At 41.3% G+C, this 18,603-nt stretch overlaps 1 pseudogene; it reads right to left on the bottom strand.

The window, feature by feature from the left end:
• Positions 1-15,437: 15,437 nt before the first annotated feature.
• LOC114051410 lies at positions 15,438-16,376 on the bottom strand (annotated as a pseudogene).
• Between the last annotated feature and the right edge of the window lie 2,227 nt (positions 16,377-18,603).

Raw genomic sequence — 18,603 nt, 5'->3', positions numbered from 1 at the left:
TTCTGAGGGTGAAGTATTTTGCTGAGAAGTGGCCCATAGTTTACTGAATGGCAAAACTTAAGGAGCACTTTTACCTTGAAATGGTATTGAGTGGCCTCTAAATCCCAGTCTTCAATTTTAAGAGGTTTATTGCTTGAAGGTTTTTTTTTAATGTTTTTTGCTATCCTAGGATGAGTTTAAAATGGAATTTTTTAAAGTAAATTTATATGCTCATTAGCTTTATTTTTAGTGACCTTGAAGAAAAGATTTGTTTTTTTCTTAGACTGATTTTTTTGTTCCAGTGATAATGAATCTTGACATCCTCACTTTATCCATCCTTTTGCACCTGAATGGATGTTGTCTCAGGCTAGTGATTTGAGTGAAAGGAAACTTTTCTGACTTTAAAAGAAAGTGTCAGACATTTTTGCTTTTTTGCTCAGAAAAGGTTTTGTCCTTTCATTATGGAAAAAAGCCTTTTTCCCCTTTTGTTTTCGCAGGAAGTAAATTTTCTCTACAGGCAGAAATAATTGTCTTTCTTTTTGATTATATCCCAGAATTGTTTTTAATGTCATTTTTATTTTTGTCTTAATGGTTTTTTTTAGCTTATCCAAACTAGCTTAACTTTATCACTACCTAATATTCTCATGAAAATATTGTTATGCAATTGCTGAATTTATTAATATGGCATATCTCTTAAAAGTCTTAATGCTTCTGTATCCATAATTAATTGCTAAATGTTGATAACTGAAAAAGTCATTGCTCAGTTGACAATGGATTCAGTCAAGCTGATCTTCAACATAAAAAAAAAAAGAATAGAACATTTGGCAACAAGGAAACACTGAAATCACTACTTCAATAGAGCCCAGAAAATTCAGTAGTAATCAATATGCAGACTGAACAGAAGTAAGTAAAAAACTTCATATAGTAATCAAAAACTAAAACATGCAATGTGTTTTTTTTTCTTCATGTGGCAAATTTTTTTTTTACGAGGATGTGAATTTGGAGTAAAGAAACCTTTTTGTTTAGTTTTTTTTTTTAATTCTTCATGATCTAGGAAACAATGAGAAGGCAAAGAAAGCATTAGTAGAATAAAGTAGCTGAGGGGTAATTAAACTATAATAGAATCACAGATTTAGATCTGAAAGGGACCTCAAAGATCATCTAGTCCACCACCTTCATTTAATAGATGCAGAAACTGATTTCCAGGGAGTTTAAGGGAATGAATTAGTATTTAAGGGAAGGGGATGTCACCCCCTCCTTAGAAAATACATATTTTAGATGGAAGGAAAATATGGAAGTACAACTCTAAAATGGGGAGAGGAAAGGAGGGAGACTGATCAGGACTTGGAAGAAGAGAAAAGTGAGAACCTTTCAATTTCTTCCTCTGCCTTCAGGAGAATAAAATACATGGGTGGGAGGCAATCACCAAGCAAGAAGCGGGATATGGGGAAAGTGAGCAGCAAGTCTGAAGGGATTTGGAAAGAGTGTGGAAGTATTTAACAGAAATAGGAGTAGGACGAGACAAAAAATTAGCAGAAATCTGTTGGGGGCATAGATTTGCACACTTCAGTAGATCAGCTTTTTCAAGATGGAGTTCTTGTGTCTAAACGGTTACTCTCACTTTGAGGGAATATCTAGTTGAAATTCTAGGAAGCTCAGAGAGGGTTGAACTAGGTGACAGAGGTTCAATGGGAAGATGGTATCAAAGCAAAAAGTATAAGGGATGATGGAAAAGTAGTAAGAAATTGATCTGATTGGCTTAAGGAGGCTAAAGATGTAACCAAGACATGCGGAACTCATGCCCAATATGCATCCCTAAAAGCACTGGCAGCTCATGATACATATTAAGAGAATGTAAGTACCAGTACACTTCTGGAACTTGGTTGTGTTGACTTCTTATCTCTGGAAGAAGGTGGCGAACATATCTTAGTGGTAACTGATAATTTCACCTGGCATGTACAAAGAAAAGCCAACCAGGTCCATCCACCTGGAGGCATAGTTAACTTGAGCTGCTGAAGGTCTTTTCCATAGCATCATGGCTCACAACAACTCTGTTCAGAGAGGTGGGGTGAAAGAAGGGGTTAATTCAAGCTGCTATATGTCTATTAGTGTGTCAAGTCACAACAATCTATACTCCTGACTCCTGGTCTCCAATAACCTGGGTAGATAGGGTCATAAATACTCATCTTCACAGCACAACTCCTACCCTTTCATTCTTGCAACAAAGATGGGGCAGTGGGGGTAGGTCTTATCAAAACAACAATTGCAAAGGGCCATAGGTCAATTGTGAGGTCCCATAATGCCCTGTCCCTACCTATATGTTTTGAAGCCTACGATATTACTACCTACAGGCCATAATGCCACTTCCCTCCCTAATGCCTCACTGTCACTGGCACTGCTACTCTGAAGGCCAGGATGCCAATGGGAAGGCCCCATTGTCCTGAGGCTGCTTGTGCTGTCAGAGCTACTACCTGCAGGCCATATATTCCTGTTAATATCACTGTCTCACTATTACCTGTGGGCAGGTTGTCTCTGCCCTTCCTTCTATCTCCCTGCTCAGTGCTGATACACAAAGACCAAGTCGCCACTGCCCTCCCCGTTGTCCAACGGCTGCCAGTGTTACTTAAGCAGCTGCCTACTGGACAGATGACTGCTACCTAAGGGCCAAGCCCTCATGTTCTTCAGTTCCTGCAAATGGATCCCATCTTTGTCCTTGGTGTTCCCATTTCCAGCACAATGAACCACTCAGAACCCAAGGATTTAAAGGAAACAATTTAATAAAAAGCATACTTGACAACCCTCAGTTAAGAGCAGTCCACAGGAAGTAAAAGCAGCCTGAAAGGAAGTTCCTTTGATGGTGGGAGTAGGGCCTTAGAAGTTTGCCACTGAAAACATAGGGCAGTCCTTATATACTTTTTGCTCAAAAGATTCATAGCTAGACTTCAGAACAATCCATTTACAGACAAAGTTAACTTAAAAACCCCAGTTCTGTTCCAGAGAGTCCTGGTTCATAATAGCCCTATCTGTTGATCTATGAAGTCATTAGCTTCCACTTGCCCAATTCTAATTTTTAAGAAATTATTTTCTTCAGTGAGCTTTTGTACTTCCTCTTTCATTTGGCCTATTCTACTTTTTTTAAGGAGTTCTTTTTTTTCAGTATTTTTATTGTGCCTCTTTTACCATCCTGTTAATCCTCTTTTCATAATTTCTTTCATTGCTCTCCTTTCATTTTCCAGTTTTTCCTCTCCCAATCTTATCACTTCCGTTAACTCTTCCAGGAATTCTTGTTGGGCTTGTGTCCGATTGGCATTTTTCTTTGTGGATTTGGTTGTAGCTATTTTTAAACATTGTTGTCTTCTTCTGAGTTTATGTCTTGGTCTTCCTGGCCACAGTAGAAGCTTTTCATGGTGTTTAAGCTTTTTCTGGTGTTGTCGTTTGCTCATTTTTCTGGCCTATTTCTTGACTTTGAACTTTATGTTAAAGCTGGGGGTGGGGAGATACCCAAGCTTCAGACTTCATCATGCTGCTCTTTTCAGAGCTAGTTCTGGGAGTCTGTGTGTTTTTTTAGTGCTTCCAACATGGCATAATCCAGGGAGAGGTGTACTCACTGCTGTCCTGGTCTCCACTTTAGTCTTTACTCAGGAAGAGCCCCTGTTCACTTGCATCTACAAGTTCTAGTCCTCTTCACTTTGAAACTATGACCAGGGCCCTTGTTCCCTTGTGACCAACCACAAGTACTCCTCTCCACCCTGGAATTGATATCCAAAAGTGTGTATGGGCAATAGAATTGCCAATCAGCACCAGCTATACCCTATGATCTCTCTCTGATCAGTTGTACAGTCCCTTTGCCATCTCTGGGCTGAATGCTGCTGCCATATACTCTCTGGGCTGGCTTCTTCTCCAGTGTCACAGACCTCTTCTATTGACCTCCTGAGTGGTCTTAGGCTACAAAAATGTCCCACCCTGATGTTTGGTTGGCTCTATCGCTCCAAAATTATATTTGAGTCATCATTTTAAAGTTCTTTGGAAGGTAATGTTAGGAGAGATTGACTGAGTTGTTGCCTCTAATCTGCCTTCTTGCCCCTGCCCCCCCCAAATATAATTTCATTTGATTCTCACAGCAACTCTGGAAGATAGATGCTTTACTATCTTCATTTTACAATTGGGGAAACTAAGGCAGACAGAGGTTCAGCGACTTGCCCAGGGTCACACAGCAGGTAAGTGTCTGAGGCTGGATATGAACTCAGGTCTTCCTGACTCTCGGTCCAGTGCTCTATTCACTTTTCCCCCTAGCTGCCTGAATCATATTTCTATATAGTCTATGAAAAAGACTGAACACAACAAAATGAAATTTAACAAATAATTGGTTATAGACACAGTCATTTAAAATTCAGCTGGTTGTGGGTGGCTAAATCATCCATTAGTTACGGCAGGGATCTTCAAAGTAGCTTGAGTGCACCCCAGGAAGTGTACAAGATTATCACCGTGTGTAAAGAAATATTAGGGCTGAGGGTTGCATAAATACTCTATGTTCTTGAAGCCACTTGCCTGTCTTTACAACGCCCCTTCCCTCTGCCTGGGAGCAACAAAGGTTGTACTGAATCATTAGCTACAGATGCTCTTTCCTAGGCAAATAAGAGGTAGGTACACAAGAAGGCAGTTATTCTCTGGGCCCTATTCTCTCCCCTCCATCTCCATTGCAGTAAGCAGCTCATATTTCATGTGTGCACTGGCTCTGGCTTCACATACCCACCTGAAGACAGGAGAAGAGGAAACTCAGGCTGTAACAGGGACAGTCAGATCCTGCTTCACCAAAGAATCCTTCCATGGCCTAAGTCTTAGGGGAGGATTCATGACATGAGTACTTCCCTGGAACCTTGCTCCATCCCTAGGCGGCAAGCACACACTGCCCTCCCCCACCATTAACCCCCCAGACACACACAGAGGAAGGAGGTTGAAGGATGACACCAAGGTTAAGATCTGGGAGATGGAAACACTCCTCAACAGAAATAGGCAATTTTGGCAGAAGGGATGGTTTGGGGTAGGGGAATCCTGAATTTTGCTTTAGACATGTTGAATTTGAAATGTCTGCAGGGCATCTGTTTTGAAATATCCAGTGGGAAGCTGGTGATGAGAAACCTGAGGTCAGGAGAGAGATTAATGCTGATGTGAGGAATTTGCATGGAAATGACATTTAAACCCATGGGAACCAATGAAGTCACCAAAAAGAAAGTCAAGAGACAGAAGAGAAGATCTAGAACAGAGACTTGGGACATGTCCGTGGTTAAGAGACATGACATTGATGTCTAACTAGCAAAGAAGACTGAGGAGTGGTCAGACCAGTAGCAGAAGAATCAAGAGAGCATTGTTATGACTACCTAGGGAGTGTGTACGGGAAGGTGGTCGTCGGTGTCAGACGTAGCAGAGAGGTCGAGAAGGATGAAGACTGAGATTTGGCAATCAAAAGGTCATTGGAGAGAACAGTTTCAGTTTAGTAAAGAGTTCAGAAACTCAGTGCAAATGGTTGAGGAGCGATTGGGATTCCAGGAAATGGAAGTATAGGTAGCTTCACTTGGAATTTGTCTAAGAAATAAGGAGAGATACAGGGTAACACTTTTAGGGCCTAGTAGGGCCTAGTGGATGATTTTTAAGAATGGGGAAGGGGGAGACTTGGACTTGTTTGTCAGCATCAGGGAAAGGAACCAATGGCTAGGGAAGATTAAAGATGGGAGAGACAAAGAAAGTCTGGAAGGAAAGGGTTAAGTAAATTAGTGAATAGGGCCCCAGGTGAGAGGCTTCAGCAATAAATCTCCTCAGGTTGCTGAGGGCAGCTGGTAGATTGTCTGCTGGAGAGGTGGGATAAGATTCAAGTTTCCTACCACTCCTCGGGGTTTGACTTCCTGTTATTGACTGATAATGAAATATTTGGTCTAATTTCTCTCCTTATATCTTTGGAATCAGAGTTGGGGAACCCATCTATTGTGAATTTGGCAGAGACCTAGTCAGAAAGATGGAGGACTCAAGATCACAGGCCAGAATATCCTGTGCCTGTGACTTTTGGACTAGTCTAGTTCAGGAGAATATGGAGTCTACTCCTGACTCATCTCAGGACTATTCAGGGGCCATGGAAGAGTCACCTCATGAAGGTTTGAAAGCCCACTGTGGGCCATCTCAAGAAGATTTAGGGGCCACGGAGAAACCACCTCAAGCAGATTTGAGAACCTGTTCTGGGCCAGATATGAAAGCTCTGGGGGCTTTGTCTGGGGTACTTGAGGAAGGTTTAAAGGCTTGGACTGAAGAGCCAAAGGCAAACTTGATTTCACGCCCCATCGACCTTGAGCAGGCTAAAGTGCCACTTCAAGACTGCCTTGGGCTTCTCCCAGAGGAGAAGCCCTGGCCATCTCTAATAGATTCAGTACCCAGTGCTAGGTTATCTCAGGAGACCAAAGTTTGCTTATCTCTAAAGACTGAAGATCAAAGCTTACTGCCTAAGGAATCTGTGGAAAGGGCCCAGACTGGGTCATCTGTGAAACATGAGACAGAAGGGAGCCAAACTGGGCCATCCCAGGCTTCTTTTCCTCTAGGGGAGCCACAGAAGCTATCTCAAAATAGTGAGAAGCAGACTATGCCCTTAACCCCTCATAAACTGGAGGAACCCCAAACCGGTACATTTCAAATTAAGCAGAACTCTAAAAGAAAAATATTTAAGAAAAAGATGCAAATCACGTCCAGGATTTCCCACGAAACAAGCCAGAATTGCCAGCTTCAAAGACTGGCCACAAATAACCAGACTGAAAGCCCACAGCCTGTCCTCCAAGATACAGCCATAGAACAATGTAGCTCAAAACCTAGGGTTGGGTGGAGAGTATCTAAAAACCACCTCCGTTTATATTCCCGCATCCTATGCCCCATGAATAAAGGGGTTATGTTGAAGATTATGTCATACAGAGAATCAGGGCTTTTGAAAGAGGGGAAATGTTTATATGTATGTGACAAGTTCTTAATGGGCAAGTGTCAAGATGGCTTCGACTGCCCTGCTTACCATACCCTGTTTCCCTTCCACTGGCAATTCCTGTCGAGGGAAGATAACTCATGGCACAGTGTCTCCTGTGGAACCCAGCTGCACTTGGAGATGCTCTATGCAAATCCCAACAACTCCACAGTGAGCGTCTCTGAATCGTGAGTACTATTCCAGTAGGAGGCCATGAGCATGGGAAGGCTGTAGTCAGGACCAGAGCCCAGCTCAGAAGAGATTTGGGTGCTTGGTTGCTAGCTTGAGGTGAAAACAAATTGTATAGATTATAGGCAACTGGATGGCACAGTGGAGAGAGTGTTAGACTCAGAGTGAGAAAGACCTGAGCTCAGATTCTGTACTTATTAGTCGTGTGGCTCTGGACAACTCACTTAGCCTTTCCCTCACCTCTAAAATGGGAATAATGATAGCACCTATTTCATAGGATTGTTTTAAGGAGCAAATGAGATAATATAGGTAAAGCATTTTGTAAACCTGAAAGGCCTATATGAAAGTTAGGTATTATCTACAGGCCTGGTTTTGTCAATGACTAGCTATGTGACCTTGGGCAAATTATTTCTTCTCTGGGCCTTAGTTTCCTCATCTGTAAAAGTGTGTTGAAGAGAAGAGGGTGGCTAAGGGATCTCTAAGGTTCCTTCTAGCTTTAATGTTCCATCATTCAAAGACTTTTCTGTGAGTTCAAAGGAGAAAGAGATAGCTAAGGACTGAAGTGGAATGGAGGAGGTACTTGATGGGACCTTAATGGACAGCTAGGAATTAGGTAGACAAAAAAGAGGAGAGAGAAGGTTCAAGATTGGAAGAGTGGTGCGGAAGTGTGGACCTCAGACAGTCTGGAGTTTGGGCGAAGAAGGAGTTGGAGATAAAGGCTAGAAAGTATTCTTTTTTGGAGAGCTAAGGAATTGGCATTTCAGTTGCTGGGTAATGTGGTGTCCCAGAAGATTCTGCATAGAATCTTCCATTGGTGTCCATTGGAACACCATTGGGAAATGGTATTTTGGAGAGTTTGAATTGCCATGCATTGGAAAGATGGGAGGAGGTAGGGAGAGCAGGCAATTCTAGTGATCCAGAAGAGAAAATGGCCTGAACTAAAAAACATTTAAGGAGGAAGAAGTCAGAGATAACACAGAGTTTTTGAACCTGAGTGAATAGAAGAATGGTGATGCCATTAACAGAAATAAGGAGACCAGGAGAAAGACCATAGTGTTTTCTTCTTCTTTCTTTCTTTTTGTAGAGGCATGTATCATAAGGGGAGACAGACTAGGGGAAAAGAATTCAGTTTAAGACATATTGCATGTGAGCTAATTGTTGGACACCCAACAAAGATGTCCTTTAATAGGCCACTGGAGATGTGGGAGTGGCATCTGGGATATGCCTCAGTCCAAAAGGTGGACATTTCACTACAAAAGAAACCATGGGAAAGACTGAGCTCTCTAAGATTGAGATTGTAAAGAGGAAAGTGCAGAGGGGTCAAGGACTGAACTTGAGAGAGGTCTACATTTGGAGGGTACGAAGGTTCAGTTATTTCCCAATCTATCAAAGACTATCCATTTCCTTCTACCAAGTTTATTGCTATGACAAAGAACGCTGCTAATAATATTTTGGTGTAGATAGGATCTTTTTTTTTATATTTCACCTCCACAGAGATATATGTTCAATAGTAGGATTGATGAATCAAAGGGTATTAAGATAAGTGCACTCTCTTTTTCAATTGTGAACTTGATCATCAATAAATGCAAACATTTTAGACATACAGAAAAATAAGAAAGAGGATTGTATATAAACCTATGAGCTATTACACAGTTTATGAAAAATAAAATTTAATCAATTAGTATCACACTTTGTGTCCTCTTCTAAATTATGTTTTCTTTTGACTATTTATCTCTTTCTAATGTGTCTTTTGTATGCCACTCCCCATTAACTCTCCATACCTCAAGTCCCAATAGTCTTCCCTCTACATTTACCTTTACTTTGCTTAATTATGAATTCCTCACCTAGCCATAGCTATAAAAGGTACTTCTTTCCATTCATATTTCACTTTCTAAGATATAACCTTTAATATTTAGGCCATGTGTCCATGTGGAATTTACTGTAGCACGTCATACGAGATATTGACCTAAATCAAGATTGTTTTCAAATTTTACTTGTTGTTTTCATTGAATAGGGAATTGTTACTCTAGTGGTTGGTGTCCTCGGGTTTGCCAGACACGATATATCTCATCATTATGTTTCACTGCTTCTGGTTCTCATTTTGTTATGATCCACTGATCAACTTGTCTATTTTTAAAGTTATTTTTTTCAACTAGCAAACATTTATTTGGGAGGGGGAGGAAGAAAAACAAATTCTTATAAAAATTGTTATTGTTCATCCTTTTCAGTTGTGTCCAACTCTTTGTGGCCCCATCTGGGGTTTTCTTGGCAAAGATACTGGAGTGGTTTGCCATTTTCTTCTCCAGCTTATTTTATAGATGAGAGGTAAACAGGCTTAAATGGCTTATCTAAGATCGCCTAGCTAGTTAAGTATCTGAGGCTAGATTTAAACCCAGGAAGATGAGTCTTCCTTACTTCAGGCCCAACACTCTATCTATTACACCAGCTACTTGCCTTCTAAAAAACTAAAAAGTTTTGTTGGTAATTTTTTTTCATCACTGACATCACCAACTTTTCAATAGATCAGTCCTTTGTAACAAATAATTATAATGAAGAGAAACAAATCACCATGATGGTCATGTCTGAAATACTTGTTGCATTCTGTACTGTTAGTCCACCACCTTAAGCTGAGCCCCAGGAGCTTTCTCATCCATCTCCTCCTTTCTCAAACACTACCCCAGTTTTATCCTACGTTAGTTTTTAACTGGACCAATTTTTTTTTTCCTAGGGAGTCTCCTTCTCATCTCAATAAACATTTGTTAAAATACTTACATGTAACACTCACTAGCTGGGTGACTCCAGGCAAGTCACTTAAACCTAATCACCCCACCAAAACAAACAAACAAACAAAGAAAAACAACTGTAAGGAACTGAACTAAATACTAACAGTGATATAAAGATAAGACCCAGTCATTATCCTCAAAATTATTACCTAGCATCAGAGATAAAACTAATGTTTGGTATATAATGACAAATAATAAATTTGTAAGAGTAGTGCAAAGCTAGGGGAGAGGCCACTTCTGGTTGAATAAGCAGCGAGGAAACTTCCTTGGAGGGAACAGTATTTGAGTTAGTCCTTGAAATACAGATAAGAATTCACCAGGGGAGATGGGACAGGGAAGAGGATCACAGAGGATGGAAAGGGCCAAACTAGGAAGTGAAGAAATTGGGAGATGTGCTCATTTAGGGCATCACAAGTGGTCAGGAGGAAGAGTAGTACAAGAAATGCTGGAAAGGCAGATTGGGATTGGATTGTGGACTCCAACACTTTTTCTGCATGTTAATAGTCTACTCATCTCTTATGGGAGAGGTGGCATTTAACTTACAGAGTGATCTGTCCCCTGGTCCCTTCTACTCTCAGCTGGAAACAATTTCTCCCTCCACCGAACTCTTATACCACTTTCTTTGTATCTCTCTTTTCTTCACTCATCACAGTCAGTCTTATGTTATGCTTTTTTTGTCCCTTCCTTTCCTCCCTTACTAAGCTGTGAGGTCCTTAAGGGAAGGACTGTGCCATACTCACCTATGTGTTTCTATTCCAAACTTACCTAGTTCAGTGCCTTGCACACAATAGGATGCTTAACATTTGTTGGGTGAATGGACCTAATCCAGCACACTTATTTTATAGAAAAGAAAACACAGGCTTAGAGAAGTGAAGATCACAGAACTAGTTGGTGACATGCTTAGGATTTTGAAAATATTTCCTAAAAGTCAGTTCAATGGTCTCTCTGTTAACAAGAACCTGATTTTTCTGCCAGCAGAGAATCCCACATCACCAAAAAAGAACTCCAATCCAGCCTCTATCTTAGGGCTGCCTATGACACACTAATTTCTAGAAATGGTATTTGCTTTAGGTTTTCTTTTTGGACATTCAAAGTCCAAACAATGAATGGGACTGGATGAAGGGAAGAGAGATTGCAAAGCATAGACTAATGAGAAAGATCCCATTGCTGGGGGCTGTTTCTTAACAGTTCTTTGCTTCTCTCTCCCCAGACGTGGTTTTATCTCTTTCCTGGACATGTTTTCACAGTCATTCTCGAAATATTCTTGCTACAGTTTCTGCCGGAGGCTCTCCTGTCGAGAAAACAGTCTCTTTGCTCCATGGTATATACTTTATTGGTTTGATGGTCAAGTCTGGACCCTCTTCAACCAGGTAAGTATTAATAGGGTACAGAAGTGGAGAGAGAAGGAAAAGAAGAAAGGGGTAGAGGAGGAAATCTCAGTGGCATTTTCTTGTTGGCCTGTGGGGTAGACTGTGCTCTTCACTGTAGATGAAGGCTGACTTAAACCCCTAAAAACTACCTGGTCTCTTTTATGTTTTGTCCAATCTGCATCTGGGATACAGACCTTCTCTGAGCCTAAATACAGATGAAATATTCCAATGCATTGCATCAAAGGAGGGTATCACAAACTAGTAAGGGGGATATAAAACCCCAGAATTAATTCAGCAGATATTTAGCAGCTATTATAAATAGCCTCTACTACATTCCTCCCCTAATGCCTCGCTACGTATTGGAGGTTCTTTAAATTTTTTTTTTTAAATTGACATCTTTTGTTTTAATATCACTTTCATTGCTAAATATATTTCTACCTCCTTCACCTACCTGGCAAGTTATTTATTTTAACAGAGAATTTTAAGAGGGAGTAAGAACGTGAAAGAAAGTAAAAGTAACCAGTGTATCAAGTGAGTCTTATGTTTCCCATATGCTGGGTTCATGTACTGCATGTGGACACATGCATGCACACACACACATGCACACATACACACACACACACACATCTTTTCTCTGGGATCAAGCTTGTATGATAAGGTTCTCAGAGGCTATGTGAGCCATGCATAAACTCTCACAGTTCTAATTTAAACTAGAAAGATTTCAACGACAAGATCATGATGTATCTATAGTCAATCTAAGGTAGGTCAGATTAGCCAACCTCAAATTAGCCTTAAAGTGACACATTCCACTTATTTGTTGATTCATTCATTTACCCATTCATTCATCTATCTATCTGTCTGTCTATCTGTCTCTGTCTGTCTATCTGTCTATCTATCGATCTATTCTTCATTCATTTATTTATTTATTTTGGCCGCAGCAACTCGTTTGGTAAATCTAGAGGGGATGTGTGAATATGTTCTGTGGCAATGAAGGGAGCTTAATCAACCACAAAAGTAAAGGCCATTGAAATGTGGTAGTATCACCCGGCTAACATCTTCTCTCCTGGAGAAGATGCAGAAGCATAAGATGTGAACCCCACCCACAAAGAAATTAGTTTGGTTGTGTGGGATGAGATTAACCCGTGCAAAAGGGCTAAACAACAATATAAAGGAGCCACAGGGCACACTATTTGACTAATTGCTGAATGAGTAGTACTGAAATTCACTGCTATGGGAATTCAGAGGAAAATGAGATCACAAGTGTATTGGCATAGGTGAGGAAGTTTTTTGAAAGAGGGGACATAGGAGTTTAGGACTTGAAGGGGAAAGATTTAAGGGGGGAGGCATCAAGTGAAAAGGGGACAGCATGAGTGAAAACGTAAAGGTGGGTACAAGGGGTACTTGTGGGACAGCAACCAATTCAGTTCCCATTTACTCTCCTACATGAACCTGCTGCATTACTCAAAATTGGAAAGCCCAGATTGTGCATCGGAAATTTCTTTGAATGACAGAATAAGAAGTTTGGATTTTATCCTACGGGCAACAGACCTTTGAGGGTTTCTGAGCCAGGGAATCACAGAATCACAGAAATTAAGGGTGGCAGGGTAACTTGGAGACCATCTAGTCTAATCTCCCAATTCTAGAATTAAGGAAACTGAGGCTCAGAGATTGTGACTTACCCAAGGTAATATAATCAATTATAATAAAATAACCAATTATCAGAGACAAGACTCAAACTCAGGTCTCCTTATTTATTAATAAAAACTGCAACTGACCCCGATAGGGTACTTTTAGCTTTACCCACCACCCCTATTTGGCACGGGAGAACCAGGGCCACCAATTAGTGATACTTAGCCTGATGGTGGAGCTAAAATTGGAAAAACCCAAGGTCTCTCCCCCACTTCACCCCTGGCTGCCTACTATAAGATTGGGATAGCATGGACAGTGATCCTTGGAGCCACAGTCTTACTCTGCTATTACTTTTATATTCTTCGAATATACAGGAGGGAGCCCACAGTTTGGGGCTGGAGAGGACGGTCACTATGCATCGTGGGAGAGAAATGCTACCAGACTTAGAGAATTCTTTGAAACCCAAGGGTGAACGGAAACCACCAGTATGCTATCGGCCGAGGTACATCCCCCTCCACCTACTTGTGCATAATCTCAGGTGAGAATCCTCTGCTCTGGGCATCTTGTTGGGGATAGGATAGGTCTGTCGATCTGTAGTCCCCTTCATCTCTCTCATACTAGGGACAATGAGGGAGTGTTGTCTCCAGGGCAAGTTTATTGTAGTATCCCTATAATGCTAGAGATACTACCAAAGGAAGCTTCCTTTGAATAAAGCTCTGCTTATCTGTCCCAACTCCTTTCCTACAAGAGCTAAAGAGGAGAGGGACCTCTCCTTAGGCTGACTAGGGGACGTAATCCTGCCCCTTAATTCTTTAAGTTGGGGCAGCTAGGTAGCATAGTGGATAGTGCACCGACCTTAGAGTCAGGAGGACCTGCGTTCAAATCCGGCCTCAAACCAAACACTTGACACTTACTAGCTGTGTGACCCTGGACAAGTCACTTAACCCCAATTGCCTAAAAAAAAAAAAAATGAGGGAGAGCCAGGCAAGGCAATGCATACCTGTAATTCCTGCCATGAAGAGAAGGGAAGGCTGCTGGATTGTTTGAGCTTGGGACTTCTGAGCTGCAGTGGGGCTAATACCAATTGGGTGACTATACTATGTCCATGCCACCATGGTGAGTCCTACAGAGTTTGGGGAAGAGGGGTGGGGATAAGGCTGCCTAAGGAGGGGAAAATCTGTCCAGGTTGGAAGCAGAATACTTCAAAGCTTCTGGGCCAGTCAGCAGTGTGATTTTCCCTTCGAGGGGCCGCTGTACTTCTTCCTGGGTAAGATTAGGAGACCTAGCCTAATAAAGGAGGGGTCAGGGAGAAATAGGAAGCTGAATTTAGATAAGATGTTAGAGATGGGAACAATTCCTGTTCAGGTATAGGTCAGACTAGATAATTATGAATTTCCTTCTAAATTTGAGAGTCTGACAACTCAACGTAAGCATTATTTACTACAAGGCGCCAGACATTTTGCTAAGCGTTGAAGATACCGAGACAAAATTGACACAGTCCCTGCCCATAAGGAGCCTACATTCCACTGTAGAGTTGGGGAAGAAATAAATCATACATAGATATATGAACACAAAACCTGTATGTAGCCCAGGACCACCCAAAGTCACTCATCAGGTTCAATTCTTAGAGCTGATTCAAGAGTCTGTTTTTCTCTTGGGTTTGTTACGTCCACAGAAGGAGTTTACAGTCTCCAGATAGAGCCAGTCAATAAACATTTATTATAGATATAGCTTAGGTATAGCTCACGTCTAGGTTTCCTTGAAGGTGGATAAAAGGAATCCCCACCTCCCATACAAGTACTCATGGTAATAAATGTGCATCTTACCCGGGATAGCCTTTATGTCGTCCCACAGAAAATTCAGAATGTACCAAGTATTCACAGGAGCTCATAAGAAGACATAAAAAATATGCAAAGCATTCAAATAAAACACCCTCCCAGGAACAATCATATTTTGGGATTTCTGAACAAACAACTTGTTTCCATCAGGCTAGTATTGCCCAAATCACTCCCTGGAATTGGGGTGGGTGAGTGGATGAAATGCCGCAGTCCAAGTCCCTTCCCCAAGTCACAAGCATCCCTCAATGTTCTTTCTGCCATGGTGGTCACATGATTGAGCCTCCTCCTCCTTTCTTTTTTTTTCTTGAAGTTTTATTGATATTTTTTGTTTTCCCATAAGCCATTTTGGGATATGTCCTCTCTCCATCTTCCAATCAGTGAGCCATCCCATGTAACAAAGAAAAGCAGTTAAACAAAACCAAGACAGCTATACCTTCTAACACTTTATGCAACATTCATACCCACAGTACCCTAATCCAAGGAAATAGGAGAAAGGTATTTATGGCTTGTTTAATTCCACTTGATAAAGACCGAATTGTTTAAGCTACCTATTTCTTATTATGTGTATTTTATATTGTGGTAGGGCAATCACATTTTTTTGTTAAAATTTTAATATCTCAATTTGATTGAAACCCTACAAATTCTTTTCTGCAATCATTTAGCCACTGCTTTGCTTAGCTGCCAATCTCTGGTCTCTTTCTTCTCAATTGTAAGGCAGATACCCTTTCCTCAGGGAAGAGACATCCAAGGCTTATTAACTTTGCCAATAACAAAAATGTTTGAGAGCCTAGTGGCAAAACTATTGCCATTGGTCTCTTTTACATGGACAACACCAAAAGAGCCAGGATGTTTCTCCCTGTTTGTGATCACACCAATTCGACCCAAGTTAGCTCCACTGGTCACCATACAGAGGTTAACAGTATCATTTTTTTTTTTTAAGGCAATTGGGGTTAAGTGACTTGCCTAGAGTTACACAGCTAGTGTCAAGTGTTTGGTCTGAAGCCAGATTTGAACTCAGGTCCTCCTGACTTCAGGGCTGGTGCTTTATCCACTGCACCACCTAGTTGCCCCCACTATCAAACTTGATAAAATCAGTGATCTTGCCAGCTTTTAAATCAATCTGAACTGTATCATTCACTTTGATGACAGGATCTGGATAACAGATAGTACGGGCATCACGTACCAGGTGGGGAATACCCTTTGTACCCACAAAGATTTTTCTCACTTTGCACAATTTATATTTAGCCTCCTCAGCTGTAATGTGATGAACGACAAAGCGTCCCTTTGTGTCATAAACCAGATGGAAGTGTTTACCTATCTTCTCAATGCTAATGACATCCATAAAGCCAGCAGGATATGTAATATCAGTGCAGACCTTGCCATCAATCTGATGAATCACTGCATGCAGATCTTCTTTACTTCATCTCCAGTCAGGGCATACTTGAGTCTGTTTCTCAGGAAGATGATGAGTGGGAGACACTCTCAGCTTGTGGGGACCTGTGGATGGTCTTGGAGCAAAAACTCCTGTTAACTTAGCCAGTATTCTGTGCTTTGGAGCTGCTACATGCTTCAGATACTTCTTGAGACCACAAGCCATGATTATACTGTACCAGAGATAGAGTGGGAAATTTATTTGGCTGTAAAGTCATAGGCTCTGTCTACTTCAAAGTCATGTGTGTTTGGCCATATCACTTTACCAGCAGCATGACTGGCCGGTCCCTCTTCCTCCTTTTCTAAGAGGGAACAGTGCCCAGGAAATCCCCTTTCCTCTCTCCAGAGTATGTCATTCTTGAACTCTCAAATTTGGAGTTGCTTCTGAAGTAACACCCCCCTCCCCCCCCTAGCCTCACACTGCCCAAGAAATCTCCCTTCTCTGAATAGAAGACTGGTCTGGGTTCTAGGAAGCTGGGGTTCAGGAACATGGTCCATGGGTAAGTCACTTGGTCTCTCCCTCAGTTTCCTCAACTGCAAAATGGAGATAAAAATAGTATGTACTTCCCAGGGTTCTTGTGAGGATCAAATGAGATTTTTTTAAAAAGTGCTTAGCATAGTACATGGCATATAGTAGGCACTATTTTCTTCCTTCTTTATTAACACCCATTACATACACAAGGAGTTTTAATTTGGAGGGAAAGAACTAATTGACTGAGAGAACAGGAAAAGCCTTTTTGTAGTAAGAGTGGAGACAGATGGGAAAGGAGAGCACTCCCGGTGTGGGGGAGAGTCAGTGTTAAAACAAATAAGACAGTGAACTGTGGCTTCAAGGACCAATCTCCAGGCTATCCCACTCTTACAGGAGGCATGCAGGGATGAGGTGGGGGGGACCCTGGATTTTTCCAATCTTAGCTCCACCAGTAGACCAGGTATCACTAATTGGTAGCCTCGGTTCTCCCGGGGCAAACAGGGGTGAGGTGGGGGCTGAGGAGGGGCAAGGAGGAATATATCAGAATGAAAGACAAGGGATACAATGATGGCCAGATCACAATGTTTTGTGAGAGTGCTCAACTCTTCAGTCTCTGGCTTCCAACAAATTTGTCTCAGACCTTATTCCTCCCCTCTAGAACCCTACCATGGTCTTCCTTAGGTACCTTCATTCTACCCTACACCTCTATTCTCTCTCATCCTCTCATTGTCACAAACTCCACACCAAACCTCACCAAATGTTGGAACTTTAAGGGAATCTTTGCCCTGTTTTACAGAGGTGTAAACTGAGTCCCAGAGAGATGAGGTGACCTAGATGAGTAAGTGGCATATCTGAGACTTAAATATAGATCTTCCAGTTCTAAATTTAGAACTCTTTCTACAATATTATACTCTCCCCTCATCTCGACCAACCCACAAAGCTTCTCCATTAAAAACACAGTATAAAACTCTAGAGGGTAAAAACAATAGCTCATATTTCTATAATATATAATAGATGTATAGTTGGCCTCACAGTCAGGAAGACCTGAGTTCAAGTCTTGCCATTGACATATATTGTCTGTAATCTTGGCCAAGTTACTTAATGCTTCAGTTTTCTAGGTGAGAGAGGGTAGCTTGAGCATGGGGCCTGACTTTTGAAAAGATAAAGAAATGGGAAGGGGCATGTCAAGTCCCAGGGGACAGGTAATGGGCTAGTTTGGCAGGCATATAGAGAGAATGAACTGGGGGTGATGGTATATGAAATGAGTCTGGAAAGGTAAATTGGAACCAGATTATAGGGTTTTTTTTTTAATGAGAGACTGAGGAATTTGTACTTTAATCTCAAGACAGGGAGTTGGTGAAAGGTGGTGTGTGTGTGTGTGTGTGTGTGTGTGTGTGTTCAGCAGAAGTGACACCAGCTTTGTGAATTAAGAATATGATCTGGCAGTTATGTAGAGAATGTATGATAGATATAACAAATCTGAGCTCTAGTATGAAACTGCTCTCCAGAAAGCTCCCCGATGACTACCCACTGGTTCAGGATTCCCTATGCTCCCAAATCTAATCAATTTTCTCACTCTGTTCTCTTCTAACCTCTCACTCTGATTTAACTAAAAAAAAAATTCCTTGTAGTTTTCTTATTTCTCAACTTCTTAGCTTCTTGATGAGTTCCAACTAAGATTATCTCCAACTGAGATAATATCTATACAGCACAGTGCCTGGCACATAGGAGGTACTTAATAAATGTTTATTCCTTTCCCTTTCCTTTTTTCTTTCTTAGGAAATGTCCTTGTTATGCTTCTTTTTCCCTTTTGGGGTATGTGACATACAAAATGTTAGAGAGACATAGTTCTTGGGTAATTAATCATTTTTATTAATCATGCTAGTATTTAACTAACAAAAGGGGTCACTGACAGTCTCGA

Source organism: Vombatus ursinus, unplaced genomic scaffold (assembly GCF_900497805.2).
Source record: "Vombatus ursinus unplaced genomic scaffold, bare-nosed wombat genome assembly UNPS02003292.1, whole genome shotgun sequence".
Taxonomy (NCBI): domain Eukaryota; kingdom Metazoa; phylum Chordata; class Mammalia; order Diprotodontia; family Vombatidae; genus Vombatus; species Vombatus ursinus.
Note: the sequence above shows the minus strand (reverse complement) of the source record. Positions and strands in the feature narration are given on the sequence as shown.